We start from the raw sequence: 14,965 nt of genomic DNA, 5'->3' as shown, positions 1-14,965 counted from the left end.
GAGGGCAAAGAGACATATATTCCTTGGCATCGCATTCCATTCTCTATGTATGGGATTCATTTACTGTGGCTTAGAGAACATGCTTTAACTGTCATAATTAATGCACAAATGCAGGCACACATGTAGACATATACCTATATTTAGTCGAGTATATTCACTCAGTAAGGTTTTAGTGCTGTTTAAATCTCTGCTGTCTCTCTCATTTAACTGAGCAAGAAAGCAAGATGATGCTCACCGTTGTTCTTACAGGAAGTGTTATTAAGAACTGGGAAAGCAACGTGTGACCTCATCCACATTTTTAACCTCTGATAAAGGAGGTGAATAACACTTTTGTGTCGTGTCTGCTGTGTGTAGAGAGACAGATGGCTTTGAAGACTGTGATGCATATTTTATTAATAATTTATCAAGCTCACTGCCCAGTTATAGCATTAGGGGGGGAAAATTGCTGCATAATGCATAGCACTGGTTGCCTCTGGAGCAAGATGTTAGCGGTATATTTCTGATCCACACAGACATCTTCTGTACTACATTAGGTGGGGATAAGAGGAGAATCACAAGCAGATGCAATTCTGGAAAATGTATATTAAAGACAGGATTTCAAACAGCTACTAGTCTTACACACACTGTGAAATATGCATTAGGTCCTCTTTGAAGATGTTTTAAATTTAAAAAGTGATAGAGGCTATTTTTCATTTTAATCTCACGTAATCTTTTATTTTCTGTTATTCAAAAGTGTGTTAAAATACTAAATAAATGTACGTAGACAAAGGCCAAAGGACGGTAAGTCTTTGTGACTCGTCCAAAGATTGTTTTTCTGAAAGGCCTCAGTACAAAAGTCTCTTTATATTTGTAGTGTCAAACAAAAAAACAACCCAGATGCCCATCAACATTAATAACTGTATCTGCAGGATTAGTAAGAGTTGCTCAATATCTTGAAATGACAACATATCACATCAGCTCAGAAAAAAAAAAAACACAAATCAGATTCTGCCATAACAAGAACATTTCTCATCTCTGGCAGATCTGGACCATCCCCAGAATGTTACGCAACAGTCTGGACAACAAGCCTGGGCCGTGATTACTCATGTCATCGTCGGGAATGAGCGTGAAAATAACAGAGACCTACTTTCCCTCAAATAGGGTGTAAAACACTCTTTCTGAAATCCTTTATTGCCTCGATGAACATGGAAAGCATTTTTTTTCTTCTTTCACTCAACAGCTAAATGCTGCTTTCTTTGCTGCTGTTCTTGTGCCAAGATTTGTCCTCAGCTTTCAAGTCTGTAAAACTCTTGTAAAGTGTATGACAGCAGGGTGCTTATCATTATGAAATTATTGCTGTGTTAGCTTTTGTATTTTTATCACTGTAAAAGCTAGGCTTAAAGCTAACTGTGCAGTATTGTTTTTATATAATCAGCCTCTGGATTTTATCTCTGAGTGACCAAAAGTTCAGCTGATTGTTTGCCTTTGCATGCAGTATAAATATTACTGTGAATAGCAGCAGTTATGCTTTTGTCTGCTTTCTGCACTGTTATAAATAGCTCCCTGCAGCCGCTGTAGGAAAGGTTGAAGTGTGGTGGGCCAGCAGGTCAAGCTGCCACATATGGACGCTCTCATATGTCTTCTAACACTTGTGTTATTTCTGCATTCTGGCTCCTGGCAGTTAGGAGTGCCAGAATACATTTTAGTAGCAGCAGCATCGCAGATGACAGTCAGGGGGACAGCTGAACCAGAGCTAAGCCCCACACCTCACATCAGCAAACCTAGAAGTCCTAAGTGTCAGTCAGTCAGTCAGTCAGTCAGTCAGCCAGTCAAGTAGAATCATCCTTGACTGTCTAATAGGTCCACTTCAGCTCAACCCCACCTTAAAAAGACGCCTATTGTGTCTGTGTGTGCTTGCAGACGGCATGAGTGAGGATCCCTCCCATTTGGGAACCGGTGGGCGTGTGACATCACTCCCTTTTCTGCCCCATCCCTCCCTTTTTACTTTTGTGCGTCAGACCAATCAGCGCCCAGGGAGACACGATCACGTGAGCATCCCTCCCCCCCCAGCCAGTCTTGGTTACCATGGCAACGAGCACTGGTCCAGGCAGCATCTTGCTGTGGTGAGAAGAAGGGAGGGTGGGAGGAAGGCGGGAGGAGAGGCAGAAAGAGACAGGGGAAAGGAAGGCAGGGAAAACAGAAAGAGAACAAATCCCAGCCAGAGGAATATCTTTAAGACCTTCATCTTATGCCTGTCTTCCCTCTGTGCAGTAAGTACTTCACCTTTATTATCCTCTTTCAAAAGCTTCACCATAGCAGAATGAATGGAGACTTGATGCAGACCATTGTCATCTGTATTTGATAATGTGATATGGCAGATACCTTTGAAGATTTCTGGAATGACATCATGTGTAATTCCTTTGTTATATTGGGAATGTATACAGCTGGCCTCACCTTAGGTAGACAAACCTTTGTCTGAATGTCAGCTTCCACCGGTCCTCATGAATGGCTGATGACAAACCTCAGTTGGTGAACAGAGAGGCGTGGTGGTGAGAACGCACTCAGTGCAATTAGAGGCGGTTTGAAAATGTGGTGAAACTCCGTCTGATGTTTTGTGATCAGGCAGCGAGCCATTCTCCTCCTGATTCTTCATCATTGCTACTCCTCCAAGTCTCTCTTCCTTTTTCACACATGCGGATCCGGGTGACATCCTCTGTCCCCCCTGTGGTTTGTTTAATTAGCAAATCTGTGCAAATCCAACTAGGGCAGCCTTTTCTGACTGTAGACCTCATATTAATGTCCTTGTGGTGGTGGAGACCGTAAGCTTTCTTGGTTGCAAGTCGTCTCACAGTCAAAATGTTGCTGTTTTTAATCAGGGTGGGTTTGAACCTTACGTTAGCAAAATGTACGACATGTGATGCAATGTTAATGTTTTCAATTACATAAGAAAGAGCTACATTTTGATTCTGCACGTAACCTGAAATGCATGAATGTCTTTTTTATATTTCAACTCTGACTGACTGACTTATGTGTTTAATAATAAGTTAAGAAATAAGTGTTTTGAGTTACAAGAAATTATAGAGCTATTATGCACTTACCCAGGTATGCAGCTGTACAGAGCCTAATTCACCATATGCTACAGGAGGAAGTGAGAAGTTTAATGTTTTGTTTTTTTTCTTTACCACCCTTAAAGAAAGCATTACGTAAGCCTCATAATAGGCAAGTCTGGAACTACGCTAATGATTACTTCATTTTCTAGCAATGACAGACAGTGCTTATGAATTAGCAGCAGAGTACTTATTTAAGGGAAATAACACTTCACTGCTGAACCAATCCAGTCTGACCTATCTATAATAATCTGGATAGAGACAATATTGTGCCTAATTCAATAGATATCCCTATATCTCTTCTCTTACCATCTTATAGTATGGCAGAACAGATGTTTCGCTTTTTAAACCACTTGTCAAGTGATATATGGTCTGTTGAATGAACACAAATGTTGAAGCACTAATCCTTCCATGTGGCTGTATTCAAGATGAAATTTACACAGCCTAGTTGTGAGGGATTACAAATGCTGTGTGCTCTCAAAGACAAGCCGCAGAGGCCTATCTATTGAGTGACAGGAAGGTGTCCGCCTTGCTGATAGTAGCAGAAGGGTTCCTCCTTCCAGCAACACCTGATGAGGGCTCAGCATAACATTGCACTCAGTAGTGAATACACATAAAAGCCTACTTTTGATCTAAGTGGATGAGTTTATCTCGAGTGGTCACATTTTCAGATTACACTGTTTTTGCTAGCTTGTGATCTAGTTGTTGGAAGCAGCAGAGACTTTGATAGTTGAGTTGGTTTTTAAGAAGGGCCTGCATGTCATTGACCTTTCCATTGAATCAGCCAAGACACTTACAGCAGATAATTATTACAGCTTTTAATAGCTTCTTTGGATTCGCAGTCAGGGTTGCTCAGCCGTTTAAGTGTACAATATGTTTTTGTAGTATGAGTATAAGTCTCGAATTGTGCTGTGATTGAGAAAGAACAAAGCAGTGTATCAGCAATGCATATTTCTGTCTGTGGGAAGCAGCCAAAGACTCACTATACTGTTTTCCATGTGATGTCTTGCCATTTGAAAGCGATTGTTTGAAACTTATAATTTTCCCCGAGTTGTAATCTTAAGTGGTTTTCCTCTAAGGCAAACTTCAGCCCGTCTAAAACCACGGCACAGTCCGTGTCGCCGCTTTGTTAGAAAACAAACAAATGGGCTTTTTGGAATTCAATGGGAATTATATTTTTCGAGATTCCAGTGGAAAACACACGAGCAGACAGACACAACAAAATCACTGAGACTGAGGAAGCCATGCAACCCCGTCTTTCAGTGCTGCTTTTACAGATGTAAAACTGCTGGATGCCACAAACACTGTGCTCATTGAATTACTCTGAAAACTCAATTGAACAAATCAACAATTATCTCTAATTATCTATAATTTCAGTCCCGACATGACGGTTGTAAATAGTAAATAAGTCAAGTAAGTAATAAGTAAATGCAAAATGTTCCTATCCAATTGAATACAGTTTTATTTATATAGTAAATTAAGATAGCATATAGAGAAAGTCTATGATGATATTATTTAAAGAGACTTATTGAAATCAATTATCACTCATATTCTGTGCTATTATCATTATTATTAATGCAAATAAATCATCAAGCATGATTTAGACTAGCTGTTGACATTAACCTGTCTTAACACCCCATGCCAAGTCTAGTTAGTAGTTACTTATGATGCACAATCACACACGTTATCAAGAAATACTCGGCTGTCATATAAATTCCCGCCCGCTTTGCCCCCGTTGTGCAAACCAGAGCTAATGTGTCTGACACCATGTGAAGGCAGCAGCACCACTGCGTCACGTTGGAAGAGACCAATCGGATTAAACTGAGTTAGAAACACGCCACTCCAATGAGCAGCGCGGGGGGGGGGGGTGGCCCTAGTTACATGTTGAAATAAATCCAGACATATTCTTGCAGGGCATAGTTCACTGTCATATATTTTACTGTACTCTTATTTCAAGACGAGCCGTAGTGAAATTAAGAAGCTAGCGATATTCCGGTGGCGTGTTGTCATTTATAGACTTTCTCGCTCCCCCCCCTTCTCGCCGTCTTTACGGTGTCGACCGATCCCTCTCTGTCAGTTTCAAGTTGCGCCTTCTCTCCTCCGCCGTGCAGCGTCTCCTCTGCTCTGGCCTTAACCCACTTTAGATTATACACCAACATATTGTGGCTTTCTTAACGAGAAAAAAAAATCTGGATTTAAACGAAGACATGGATTCATTCCCGCCACACCACATGAGTGGATTATAAAACACAGGCGATTCAAAGGTAAGGAGGGGATTGACAAACACGGTGCATTTTTGAACGTTACCCTTGGATCCGCCGACTGCACCTCTCTGCACGTTTGGGAATGTCACGGTCTGCTGCTTTTAATAGAGCAGCTAACGATTTAACCACGCTGTCCTGTAATAAATCTGACTTATTTAAAAAAAAGTAGTACATACACATCGCCGTGAGTCGTGGAGCAGACTCCGGTTTTAGCCTGGATCAGATCGGACGGGACAGTCTGAGGAATGTGGTGGATGTTGGCAATATTCACTCCTAAGAAATATAGACCCTCATCTGGTCATCTTTAGTTGTCTTAAACCGGTTACAGACAAACACGCTGTCACTGTGATTGCATTGACAAAGATGTTATTAATGCAGATATGCATCATCCACCAGCAGCAGCAGCAGCAGCAGCAGCTTTGACATTTGACTGCGTGGAGATGCTGAAGGTGTTTTTCTTGGATAATAACACAGTCAGCACTCAAGTGGAAAAAGTCATGTTAATTACATGTACTTAATATGACCCTCAGGAGAGAATACCTGTTGTTATGGCAGTGTTTTGTCTCTGTATGGAACATTTCTGCAGCCCTGTACATTATTTCCCATATAATCTTATTTATGTGTTACACACCAGAAGCCACTCAATGACAATACATGTGTTTTTATCAAATCAAATCAAATCAAATCAAATCAATTTTATTTGTACAGCCCAAAGTCACAAAGTACATTTGCCTCAGAGGGCTTTACAATCTGTACAGGGAGTGACACCCTCTGTCCTTAGACCCTCGGTTCGAGTGAGGAAAAACTTGCCCACAAAAAACCTTTAACAGGGAAAAAAATGTGGAAGAAACCTCAGGAAGAGCCACAGAGGAGGGATCCCTCTCCCAGGACCGACAGACGTGCAATGGATGTCACGTGTATCTGCTCTGTGGCTTTTTTCCGGCTGACCTGAACATCTAAACGACGTGACCTTGACAGCTTCTGCCTTCTTTTTACTGTCTTTTCTCTCTGTTTTGTTTGTTGAACTGGATAAACACAATGAGTTTTTAATTCAGACGCTTCAGCTCTCTTTTTTTTTTGTCCTCAATACCTGATGTGTTGCCATGTCATCATACCCCAAGTCACTCACTGGCCGAGTGCTTTTATTTTAATGTGTCTCAGTAACAGTGCTTATGTTACTGCAGCTGACCCAGACTAGACCAGATGTCAACAAACAGCAACACGAGTCAGTCTCTGGCTAAATGGAGCGAGGAGGTCCTGACCTGACAGGCGTGTCCCCCAGGACTAAGACTCTCATCCCATCTCAGTGAAGTGACGGAGAACTTGCTGTATTGATCACATCAGTGATATTGACCTTTCTGTTGCATCTCACTCTTCTCCCCTTTTTAAGACTCTAGCAGCTTTGGACATCCTCCATGAGGTCGCATTGGAGTTGCAGGGCAGGCAGACGTTAATTGTGATGTGCGCCCTCTGTTAAAGCTGCATGTGTTATCATAACTCGCGGTTAAGCTCGTAAGAGATCAGGATGTGGAGCAGAGGAGGAGGAGGAGGAGAAGGAGGAGGATGTTTGCTTGGTGGCTGACTCAGCGTAAATTGGAGAAAGCTGGTTGTCTGGCTTTCTGGAGAGGAGCTGGGTCAGACTCGTAACCTGTAGTGTGCCGCGTCGCCTGCAGTTTTGTGTCAGTTTGACAATTAGAGTTTTGTTTTTTTTTTTATCAGGATTGAATCAGATTCGGTTTTTATAATCTCTTCTCTGTTCCGGTGCACTAAATATCAGAATCAAACCAAAAATAGTAAGAAAAATGTAACTCTTTCAGTTCACCTCTGCAGTCTCAATTTAAACTTAATTTTAGGTATATATTATAGTATATTATATGATAGTATATATATGATGATGTATCTTGATATTACAGGTATTAAATTTAACGGTGTAGTCAAAAGCAGAAGCAGAAGCATCTCCTTCTCAGTTTCTGGATGAAATGCCTATCAAATGTGCTCTGTTTAAAATCAAGCGACAACCTCATGGCTGGGAAATGAAGCCAGTGCTGAAGTGCTAAAAACTGTGATTCCTCGAGTGGCTGCTTGAGACAGGCTTCAGAAGCGCTCTGCCCAACTTTACAGCAGAAACAAACATGTAAGCCTGGTTCACAGAATGGTTTTGTTCTCAATAGCTAATTCCATCATCCAATCATCCATGACAACTGTGAGGTAGGGTGAATTTTACCCATTCAAACCATATTAAGACTTAAAGTTGTGCATAATTAACAGAGTGACCCCTTGATTGACAGGTAGGTGCTGTTACAGATGGCTTATTCGGAGACTAAGGCATTAGGTCCGCCGATGATCCACTTCTTTTTCGATATTTAGCTTAGTGGGGAGGTGGAAAAAGCCGTACATCCAACACAGCAGCAACATCGGCTTCAAAACAGCGCTTAGGAAACCTACGAGTGACGTCACTTAGGCTCTGTCTAGTCTTTATACTGTCATTGGTTAAAACATATATTGACATTGTGATAAACTCCTGCGTTGACATCTATGACATAGATGTTGTATTTTGGCTGCCATGTAAAACCCCACCCGTCTTGCCTCTGTTGTGCAAACCAGTGTGTGTCTTGATTTTCAAAATGACGAGTCAGATCCCTTTCTACGTATATTTGACCTTCAGTCGCACTCAACACACCTGTGTGTCTTGTCCCACCCTTTTACGCCGTTTGGAGATGTCAGGGAAGCAAAACACCATTAAAATGCTCTCTCCTCGTGATAAATCTGACTCACACATAAATTCCCTTCAAGTGTAAAGTTCGAGGCCGATCTGATATCGGAGCATGTTTTCTCAAAACCGTCGACGTGCACTGCGTCATCCGTGAAAGGCAGTGTGTGGATGCACAGAGAGGAAAAGTGAAGCTGACTGTCTCTCAGAGGGAGAGAGTGACTTCCTGTCTAGTGCTGACCCCCCACGATCCCACAGAGTACCTTTTGGACTTGGAAACACTGCAAGATGAAAGGACAAGAAGGAAGGAAGTCCTCTGATGGCAGCGCCTGCTGTGTCATGAGCAGCTGTATCCCAACTGTCAGGCTTCGCCCAGAGACCTGTGTGTGTGTGTGTGTGTGTGTGTGTGTGTGTGTGTGTGCTGTGGTTGACTCATCTGAAGCTCGCAGGCCCCCGTTGATCTCAAACCAACATGCCTATTGTAGCACATCTAGTCTGCAGTGAGTCCTTAAAAGGAGAGATGTCTGTAACTAATGCTAATGGCACGTTGGTAACTGTTTGAGGGCGATGTTTTGGAACAAGCACTTACTGTAAGGAAAGCAGTGTATTTGGAGCATGTACCCCCCATTCGATTGTGTCCTCTATTGAATGAGGTCATTAGTGTGTTCCTGAGTGTTGAGTCACTGTTTAAGGCCATTAAGATACCATTAAGATTATTATGTGACTTATTTTCGGATAAATATAAACCTGAAAGCTTGAAAGGGGTTAGTGAGATGTCTGATGACTTGAAATCATTCACCTTCCTCACTACTGATCCCATTATAATATAGAAACGAGGCATCATGCAGATGGGATTTGGAGGACTAACAAAGCTGCTGTTGATAGTTGTGTGCATGACGTATAGCCCGGGTCTATTTTACTTTGGTGACCTCTCACAGCTCCAGATTAAAGACGTTTCTTCTACCTTGCAGGTCAGAAGTAGGCCAATATGACAAATGCAAAATTCCTGAAGCCTGCCCGACACTGTTTACATTTCACCAGTCTGTAGACCCTTGGTCACCATAGCAGAGCCGCACAATCTTACCCACCCCATACAAAGTTATTGTTTCAAGCTTGGCCAATAGCAAACAATTTTCCTAGTGCGATTGTAAAACGCTGTCGTAGAAGTTCATGCGAGATGAGTCATGAATTGCATCCTGTACGTGATGGCTGCCATGTCCCCATCAAAATTCCATTGAACACCGATCACCAAAAATGGTAGTTAAGTGGTTTATGGTTGAATGGAACTTGGTCATGCTCATATCTTTCCCATTTTTGAAGGTCCACATATCAATGTTTGCTGCTCCACGGAAGTTTTTAATCATTTTTAGGTCCTTGCTGAGCACAAAGCAGCAGACAGACAAAGTAAACGGGTGTGGTGGAGAGGATTTACATTTGTGTTTTAGAGATTCTTCAGTTACATTGGAGGCATTTTAACCAGTTTAACTAGTCTATTAAATATCCACCAAAAAACAGTGATTGTATGCTTTTGGTTGGTTAATTGACAAGTCAGTTCCTGTGCAGTTACTTACTGTAACCTTTACACCCAACCCACACCTGAAGTTAGGCATCTCTGACCTAATCCCAAACATGTTGTCACCATTTCGAGGTTCATAGGTTATATCTGAACATAACTCAACTTTTCAAACTGGGGAGCTAATGACAAAGACCTTTGTAACTGAAATATAATCTTTGATCATGTGACTTTGTTATATTTGTCTCAGTTATGTCTGTGCTGGCTGCTGATAATCATGCTCAGTGGGTGCTGAACTGCATTTTTCAGTCTTCTGTACTGTAACTTCTTGTTGTTGATATTGTATTCTTCTGATCTAAGACTGCTGAGATTTGCGGCTTATTTTACGTACAGTCACACACAGCATTACAGAACTTATCACAGACTTATCAGCTAAGCTGCTTTTACTAGGGATGCACCGATGTATTAGCTCAACATCGGCATCAGCCAATGTTTGCTTCCTTAACTGCCATTGGCCGTCGGCAAATACAGATGACATTCACCAATGGCAGTGGCTGATGATTATATGTTGATTTACATGTCGCATGAACGCTGTGCTGAGTTTTTGAGGCTCCAAAAACTCCACTGCGCATGTCTCTGGCGCGTATGTGCCGTGGTTTTGGTCCGTCCTGTTTACTTGCTCAGATTTGGCCATTTCCCCGGTGTATGTTCTTCTAAACATGCTTCTACATGTGTAAATATGCTACGTAGTTAATTAGTTTTGCTTTTGTCTGTTTTTATGACAGGCAGTTTGCATGGGGTATTTTATTTTGAAAATCCACCGCATTCTCTTTGCTTTTTCTGTGTCTGGCTTCCGCCTGCTCGAGGTGCTCTGTGTAGATGGACGCATGCTGCTCGCGTCAAGCGTCAAAAATAGAACAGATGCGTATTCAATGCTCAGCCAAGTGCAGAGACGCTTCTGGGACGACTTCGAGAAATATCCACATTATGCAGTTTGTAACAAAGAAAAAACATTGGCATCGGCATAGCCCATCGGCAATGCTTTTTTTAAATACTTTTTTGGAGGGTTAATACTGACTGCCTCTGCCACCTATGCTGGTATTTGGAAGTTAGTGGACACCATTCAGCACCTCACCTGTTAAAGTCTGAACTCTGAGATCCACTTGATAAATAAACAATGTGTCTGAACTCCAGTAGATGAGAGCACTAACACAGACGGGGTGTCACCAAATACCAGGCTTTTGTAGCCTGACAGATTTAGCCCTTTACTGTAAGTTAGGTCTTATTCTGACACCTCTTTATATTCTTTAAACCTACACAACAGCTTGTCCGTTTCAGCTATCAGGCTTTAGGAAGCGTCTAACAGCTGCTCGGCCCATAGCCGTCTCAGTCAGGAAAGTCAGGCCCTTTCACTCCAGTAAAGCGTTCATCCCTCTGGAGACCACATCATATTTCACATTCACTCCTCTGGTTGTGCGTGGAGGAGCCGCAGGGCCTTGTTATCTGCCTATCTGGACAAGAGGTGAATTCTTCTCTGGCAGCCCTGATGGAGAAACAAGCCCACTAAATGTTCTTTTCCAGAGCAAACCTACTCGTGCGTCGTCTCTCCTGGCCTTTTTTCTCCATCAGAGTAGGGCTGGAGGTCTGACTGTGGGATGCCAGCGTCGACCGTTTGACTGTAACAACCTGGAAGTCTCATTGAAGCGTGCGTTCAGGGCATACTTCCAATTGGACTACACTTTGTGAGCAACTAATGCTTGGCACGCAGAAGTTAGTCTTATCGGTGTAATATTAGTGCGAGAGGCTAATCAGAGGGATTATGTGTGTGTGTGTTGCATAGTGTACACCTGCTTTAGGGACGCCACAGCAGCTGTCTGAACCACCTTCCCAAACACAAGGTGAAACCAGAGTTTCCCACGTGGATGGTTGGTATAGTTGGGAAATAGCTAAGCATAGCATATAGACTGGAGGCAGTGGGGAACGGTGTGATGATGTGGTTTTGAAGATGATCAAGACCTGATAGAATAGAATATTTTAATGATCTACTGCACGTTGTTTTGGCCAATAGCTAGATTGAAACAAGGTAGACTTCTAGCCGAGATTTAATCAGTTAGCCTCGACTTTGTGTCTCTCTCTTATGCAACACTCAGGATTTACTGCAGCCATTTCTTAAGACGTGACTTCTCACATTGGAATTAATTCATCGCAACTCTTCTGCTTCTGTGGCGTATGTGTACTCCTCCATCCTTTTTCAGTCAACCCCCCCCCTCTCCCTCTGGTTTCTGTTTATCGAAACATGACTTTACAGCCGTGCACTTAAAGTTTCATCCAGTCTTTAAAGGTAATCTGTGCTGCACCTGTCAGAAAGCGCTTGATTCGACTACCGCCTGCATCTTGTATATGTCAGGGATTAAAGTGTAATATGGCAGGAATCTGTTTTCATGCTTTTTTTTTCTCTTTTCTTTTTTTTCCTTCTGTAAAGCTATCGGCGTGCCTCATGGCACCGTGTGGGTGTTCAGTTACCTTCCTACCGAATCTGCGCTCAGCTCTGCACAGTTCACACAGGAAGGCTGACCTTCCTCTGGTCCTGAGTGTGCTGAACTATTTAGTGGAACTGGCATGAGGGAAATGAAATGATTGAGCAACGTGAGGCTGGGAAGAAAGCCATCCTCGCATATTCTCACGCTCGTGTGTGTTTGATGTGCACATGTGTGCGATCTAGACTTTATTCAGCCACTTCACTTTAGGACATATTTATAGGTTTCCTTGATGGGTTTATCTTGGAGTTTCCTCCACTTATCGCATCTTAGAATACAGGTGTGGCTCTCTTTATACTTAAGAAAAATGTGACCTTTTGTGCACCATCTACTATAATAAATCATTGTTTAGTTATGCAGCTAAACTGGGCAATCGAGTAAGTTTGAGTTGGTCAAGCGCAACAGTAATGCAACAGTACAATCGGGAGATTTCTGTTACCGCCTCAGTGAAAGCCAACACTGAATAATGAGTTTTAGCAGTGTGCACTCTAGCTAAACCTCATACCAAAGAGGGTACGTCCTGGCCCAGATGATATTTGTATACCTGCCCTCCACAGTCCTCAGTTTACAGTTAACCTATTGGGTATCCGGGTCTTCTCTCGCTTAGTTGATCCAGTGAGAATGTAACTTAACTCTCAGCTGCTTTACTGCACTCTGACAGGCTGACACAGGTCCAGATCTGTGGATGTTTGAGCCACGGAGTAAGGTTAAGGCATGTGGGAGAGCCGTTGGTTCGTCAGTGAGAAGGTACCGCCGGTAGCTCGTTCCACCGATTCCCTTGTTTTAAAATCACCAAACTTCCCTTGTTTACCATCTGATCTGCCGAGAGCCACGCCCACGCACCCAGATTAGAGAAAGCTAGTGTGGATATGACGGGATTATGGCTTGTGCTGGCTCTTGTGTCGCTTGTTGCATGTCTCATTAATGCTTTGCAAGGCAGCCATTATTTCCTTTTGGTCTTGTCAGATGATATTGATGGTAAAATGATTTCTAATCAGGCACTGATGTCGGTGAATCTGGAAAGAATAAATCTTGAATGAAGGCTCAGATACACATGATAGACTACATCTGGGACGTTGTTGTTGTTTTAGAAGTGTGTTTTCCTCAGTTTTTTTCCTGACTGTCGATTTCAATTTGGATTCATGTTTAACATGAAAACATAGCAGTTTTTTCTGCTGCCTTTTCTGTGTTGACATCAGATAACACCCTGTGTCTGTGTGTGTGTGTGTGTGTGTGTGCATATCCTACACCTCCTTAATTAATTTCAAAATAAAAAAGAGATGCTCATTGACATCTGAGACTGTTCCTTATTATGATTTTTGTTCTCCAACACAATCAGTATTTAAAAAAATGTAGCCACCATTCTTCCCTCTCAGTTCAATCAACCCTGGCAAGAAATCATACAGCGTCAGTGGCGGGAACGTCAGTGGCGGGAACGTCAGTTTAGCGCTCCCTGCCTTTTTTTTTTTTTTTTAACATTCAGCAGCCGTCCACAGAGACTCTGGCTGTTTGCTGAACCTCTTCGAAGTTTAACTATTAGCTTTGTAATTAATACGGGGGAAGAGAGGAACGCTACAGAGTTGTACTGTAGTTTCCCATGGTCTGCCAGAATAAGAAACATACCATGTGTTAGCCTTTGTGTGTTAAATGTGTGATCTAGTTATGAGGCCTCGAAAGGTTAGTTTTTTTTATGTCTCGGCCCAGATGTTTATATTCCTGTCCGTCATCCTTCATGTCTGAACACACAGACAGACAAAAGAATCAATTTGAGGTCAGGAAAAAAAAATAGAACCTCTCTGATTGATGCGTTAGATATTATTGGATGTGCTATAAGCCTAATTTATATCCAGCTTTTGATTATTTAGAGTTGCTATTTGATTTCTCCTCCGGTACATTAAACAAACAGTTGAACAGGTCCTGTATCCAGTCAGAGGCATCCCTCATTCCACAACTAAACCTCTGAGACTAGTCTGTGTTGACTGTGTTTGCCTACCGGGCTCAGATTACACTTCCTAGTTTGCTGGAAAGAATGGATCTGCGTATGCCTTCATATCAGCGCGCACTCTGGTGTGACTTATGCAAACGAACAATGGAGATAACCAAATGGTGAAGCATGGTGGAGCAGTGCTTTGTGGGTTTTTATTTTTTTTTTTTGCATCAAGCCTTCATCCCGCTCGTGGTTCATCGTGTTTATGGCTGCATAGCTGCGGCGTCTGCTCCCTTTCTTGTTACGAAAGGCACGGAGGTGGGAGAAGTGGCATTTGAGCTGGGATTCGAGAGGTTTCCTAAATCAAATAGCTGCAACAAGTGCTGGCAGGCAGCTCTATTCGACCATGTTTGACACCCATAAGCAAGCAGCCTGGGCACAGGCTCAGACTCCCACGGAGCCGTTACTAATATGAATTTCATAAGAAAGACCCTTTGTTGTCAGTAAATATTCACCAGAGTTGAAAGTGATTTTAATTTTTTTTCATTGGGTGTACCAGTTTGCACTGTGAAGCCAATCCATTTGAAATCCGCCTGTCATGGTTGGAGCAGTAAGCCAGCAGATTCAGAAATGTAAGGGGGCTCAGATTCAATTAAACCTTCTCGTTCTCAGGTAGACTTCAGGATTGCCTTGGCCACTAGTATTAATCTCGGAGTACAGCCTCTGACCTACCGTCACTTCAACCTTTTTAGATTACTTAATTTGAGGAAGTCAAGTGGAGCCGATCACGGCTTCTTAGCTGATCTATTTCAGTTCATCTCTTGTGAGAACTGTTTAAAGCAGCACATATCATCCAGATTCGGAGGGTCATTATGCTTCACAGGAAATAAATATGATGATGCATTGTACCAGCAACACAGAGGATGTT

At 42.5% G+C, this 14,965-nt stretch overlaps 1 protein-coding gene across 8 annotated transcripts in view; it reads left to right on the top strand.

The window, feature by feature from the left end:
• The first annotated feature begins 5,063 nt into the window (after window positions 1-5,063).
• The window catches only part of mical3a (microtubule associated monooxygenase, calponin and LIM domain containing 3a), a 62,832-nt gene continuing 52,930 nt past the window's right edge, over window positions 5,064-14,965 (top strand). Inside the window, exon 1 of one of the 8 annotated variants that reach the window (XM_019262706.2) lies at window positions 5,064-5,350. The gene's annotated coding sequence lies outside the window, so the exon portion shown is untranslated. The remainder of the gene's footprint in view (window positions 5,351-14,965) is intronic. The other 7 variants (XM_027273141.1, XM_027273142.1, XM_027273143.1 and 4 more) reach the window with 7 other exon arrangements.

Source organism: Larimichthys crocea, chromosome XXI, assembly GCF_000972845.2.
Source record: "Larimichthys crocea isolate SSNF chromosome XXI, L_crocea_2.0, whole genome shotgun sequence".
In the NCBI taxonomy this organism is placed as follows: domain Eukaryota; kingdom Metazoa; phylum Chordata; class Actinopteri; family Sciaenidae; genus Larimichthys; species Larimichthys crocea.
This window is presented reverse-complemented; position numbering and strand designations above follow the sequence as displayed.